This window comes from Protobothrops mucrosquamatus, unplaced genomic scaffold (genome assembly GCF_001527695.2).
Source record: "Protobothrops mucrosquamatus isolate PMUCROS unplaced genomic scaffold, P.Mucros_1.0 scaffold784, whole genome shotgun sequence".
Lineage (NCBI taxonomy): Eukaryota > Metazoa > Chordata > Lepidosauria > Squamata > Viperidae > Protobothrops > Protobothrops mucrosquamatus.
In genome coordinates this window covers 557736-562636 of record NW_015387052.1, presented here as the reverse complement: position 1 = coordinate 562636, position 4901 = coordinate 557736, and positions in this window count along the sequence as shown.

The following is a 4901-nucleotide window of genomic DNA, read 5'->3' as shown; positions in this document are numbered from 1 at the left end:
AAACTCTGGCTAATTTTCCTTGCATATTGGTTAAAGGTAATTTTCTACCCACAAGATTGGCCCAACTCATCAGGAGGGCTTTAAACTAAAATTGAGGGGGTAGAGTGACCAATCTTTAGAATCTCTAGAACCCAAAACCAATCATAAATTCCCAAAAAACAAATCAAACAATGAAGTAGGCAGAGACAAGAAAAAAAAACCCAAACAACAATTAGGAGATGCAGGAAATATGCCCACAAACAGGCATAAAAGTCTTAAATGCTTATTTACAAATGCTCAAAGCTTGAGGAACAAACAGGGCGAACTAGAAGCAATAGTACATGAGGGAGGGTATGATATAGTTGGTGAGACAAAACCCATGAATGGAATGGACTGATGGATGGATACAAATTGATCCAAAGAAACAGGTCTACAAAAAGATGAGGGGAAGTTGCACTATATATAAGAGAACACTACATAGCTACAGAAATGCACATGATCCAAGATAAACTCTCTCCAGAATGCATATGGGTCAATATAAAAGAGAAAAAAAGTGACATTACCATCGGTGTATATTACAGGCCACCCAACCAATCAGAAGAAATAGATGAACTCTTTGCCAGCCAGCTAACAAATGTATATAGGAAGCATACCACAGTAGTAATGGGAGACTTCAACTATCCAGATATCAACTGGGAGACAAACTCAGATATCAGACAGATTCCTAACCTACCTAGCTGACAACTTTGTCATCCAAAAGGTGGAGGAGGGAACTAGACGTAAAGCCATACTGGACTTAATTTTAACTAATAGAGAAGAAGTGATAGAGGGAGTTAAAGTTGCCAGAACCTTGGGTGAAAGTGACCATGTCATACTAGAATTTAATATAACACAAACACTAGCAACAGAAAACAATCCAACCAGTGTCTTGAACTTCAAAAGAGCTGACCTTAACAAACACAGAGAGAACCTAGGAAAGATCCCTTGGATGAAAATCTTGAAGGGGAAAACAACCCAAGAAGTATGGGAAACTCTGAAAAATGTGATCACAAAAACCCAAACCAGCACAATACCACTGAGAAAGAAAAACAAGAAATTCAAGAAGAAACCAGCATGGCTGCACAATGATCTCTCTGACAAACTGAAAGACAAAAAGGACAAATACAAAAAATGGAAAGAGGGGCACATAACTAAGGCTGATTATCAGCAGACAGCCAGAACATGCAAAGATGAAGTCAGGAAAGCAAAGGCTCAGAATGGAAAAAAGACTTGCAACAGAAATCCTGGATAATAAAAAAAGTTTCTTCCAACATATTAAAAACAAGAAAAAAGTCACGAAAATTGTAGGTCCACTAAAGAGAGAAGATGGCAAGGAAATAACAGGCAACAGGGAGAAAGCAGAACTGCTTAACTCATACTTTGCATCAGTTTTCACACAAAAAGAAACTATAGCCCAACATACCAAAAAAGACAAATTAGAAACAAAAATTAAAATAAGCAAGAAAATAGTAAGAGAACAACTATCCGACCTTGATGAATATAAATCACTGAGGCCTGACAGATTACATCCCAGAGTTCTGAAGGAGCTGGCAGATGCTATTTCAGAACCATTGCACCACATCTTTCAAAAATCCTGGAGCACCAGGGAAGTACACAAGAATTGGAAAAGAGCTGATGTGGTTCCCATCTTCAAGAAATGAAGAAGAAAAAAACGGACCCAGGAAACTACAGACCAATCAGTTTAACATCAATACCTGGGAAGATCCTAGAAAAGATAATCAAAAAACAGATCTGTGAATAAGTAGATGCAAACAAAGTTATAAATGGTAGCCAGCATGGGTTTGTTAAAAACAGATCATGCCAAATCAATCTTATTTCATTCTTTGATAAAGTGACCAAATTAGTACACCAGCGAAATACTGTGGACGTAATATAATAATAATAATAATAGTAATAATAATAATAATAATAATAATAATAATAATAATAATAATAATAATAATAATAATAATAATAATAATAATAAAAAAGTTGGAAGGGACCTTGGAGGTCGTCGAGTCCAACCCCTGCTCAGGCAGGAACCCTACACCATTTCAGACAAATGGCTGTCCAGTCTCTTCTTAAAAACTTCCAGTGTTGGAGCATTCACCGCTTCTGGAGGCAGGTTGTTCCATTGGTTAATTGTTCTAACTGTCACGAAGTTTCTCCTTAGTTCTAAGTTGCTTCTCTCCTTGATCAGTTTCCATCCGTTGCTTCTCATCCTGCCTTCAGGCGCTTTGGAGAATAGCTTGACTCCCTCTTCTTTGTGGCAGCCCCTGAGATATTGGAACACTGCTATCATGTCCCCTCTCGTCCTTCTCTTCGTTAAACTAGACATACCCAATTCCAGCAACCGTTCCTTATATGTTTTAGCCTCCAGTCCCCTAATCATCTTTGTTGCTCTTCTCTGTACTCTTTCTAGAGTCGCAGCATCTTTTTTACATCGTGGTGACCATATACTTAGACTTCAGTAAGGCATTTGATAAAGTAGATCACAACCTCCTCTTGGTACGCTAGAAAAAGGTGGAATAGACAACATCACCACCAGATGGATCTGTAGCTGGCTGGCAAACTGTACTCAACGAGTAGTCCTCAATGGCACTACATCCACATNAAACTCTGGCTAATTTTCCTTGCATATTGGTTAAAGGTAATTTTCTACCCACAAGATTGGCCCAACTCATCAGGAGGGCTTTAAACTAAAATTGAGGGGGTAGAGTGACCAATCTTTAGAATCTCTAGAACCCAAAACCAATCATAAATTCCCAAAAAACAAATCAAACAATGAAGTAGGCAGAGACAAGAAAAAAAAAACCAAACAACAATTAGGAGATGCAGGAAATATGCCCACAAACAGGCATAAAAGTCTTAAATGCTTATTTACAAATGCTCAAAGCTTGAGGAACAAACAGGGCAAACTAGAAGCAATAGTACATGAGGGAGGGTATGATATAGTTGGTGAGACAAAACCCATGAATGGAATGGACTGATGGATGGATACAAATTGATCCAAAGAAACAGGTCTACAAAAAGATGAGGGGAAGTTGCACTATATATAAGAGAACACTACATAGCTACAGAAATGCACATGATCCAAGATAAACTCTCTCCAGAATGCATATGGGTCAATATAAAAGAGAAAAAAAGTGACATTACCATCGGTGTACATTACAGGCCACCCAACCAATCAGAAGAAATAGATGAACTCTTTGCCAGCCAGCTAACAAATGTATATAGGAAGCATACCACAGTAGTAATGGGAGACTTCAACTATCCAGATATCAACTGGGAGACAAACTCAGATATCAGCCAGATTCCTAACCTACCTAGCTGACAACTTTGTCATCCAAAAGGTGGAGGAGGGAACTAGACATAAAGCCATACTGGACTTAATTTTAACTAATAGAGAAGAAGTGATAGAGGGAGTTAAAGTTGCCAGAACCTTGGGTGAAAGTGACCATGTCATACTAGAATTTAATATAACACAAACACTAGCAACAGAAAACAATCCAACCAGTGTCTTGAACTTCAAAAGAGCTGACCTTAACAAACACAGAGAGAACCTAGGAAAGATCCCTTGGATGAAAATCTTGAAGGGGAAAACAACCCAAGAAGTATGGGAAACTCTGAAAAATGTGATCACAAAAACCCAAACCAGCACAATACCACTGAGAAAGAAAAACAAGAAATTCAAGAAGAAACCAGCATGGCTGCACAACGATCTCTCTGACAAACTGAAAGACAAAAAGGACAAATACAAAAAATGGAAAGAGGGGCACATAACTAAGGCTGATTATCAGCAGACAGCCAGAACATGCAAAGATGAAGTCAGGAAAGCAAAAGCTCAGAATGGAAAAAAGACTTGCAACAGAAATCCTGGATAATAAAAAAAGTTTCTTCCAACATATTAAAAACAAGAAAAAAGTCACGAAAATTGTAGGTCCACTAAAGAGAGAAGATGGCAAGGAAATAACAGGCAACAGGGAGAAAGCAGAACTGCTTAACTCATACTTTGCATCAGTTTTCACACAAAAAGAAACTATAGCCCAACATACCAAAAAAGACAAATTAGAAACAAAAATTAAAATAAGCAAGAAAATAGTAAGATAACAACTATCCGACCTTGATGAATATAAATCACTGAGGCCTGACAGATTACATCCCAGAGTTCTGAAGGAGCTGGCAGATGCTATTTCAGAACCATTGCACCACATCTTTCAAAAATCCTGGAGCACCAGGGAAGTACACAAGAATTGGAAAAGAGCTGATGTGGTTCCCATCTTCAAGAAATGAAGAAGAAAAAAACGGACCCAGGAAACTACAGACCAATCAGTTTAACATCAATACCTGGGAAGATCCTAGAAAAGATAATCAAAAAACAGATCTGTGAATAAGTAGATGCAAACAAAGTTATAAATGGTAGCCAGCATGGGTTTGTTAAAAACAGATCATGCCAAATCAATCTTATTTCATTCTTTGATAAAGTGACCAAATTAGTACACCAGCGAAATACTGTGGACGTAAAATAATAATAATAATAATAATAATAATAATAATAATAATAATAATAATAATAATAATAATAATAATAATAATAATAATAATAATAATAATAATAATAATAATAATAATAATAATAATAATAATAAAAGTTGGAAGGGACCTTGGAGGTCGTCGAGTCCAACCCCTGCTCAGGCAGGAACCCTACACCATTTCAGACAAATGGCTGTCCAGTCTCTTCTTAAAAACTTCCAGTGTTGGAGCATTCACCGCTTCTGGAGGCAGGTTGTTCCATTGGTTAATTGTTCTAACTGTCAGGAAGTTTCTCCTTAGTTCTAAGTTGCTTCTCTCCTTGATCAGTTTCCATCCGTTGCTTCTCATCC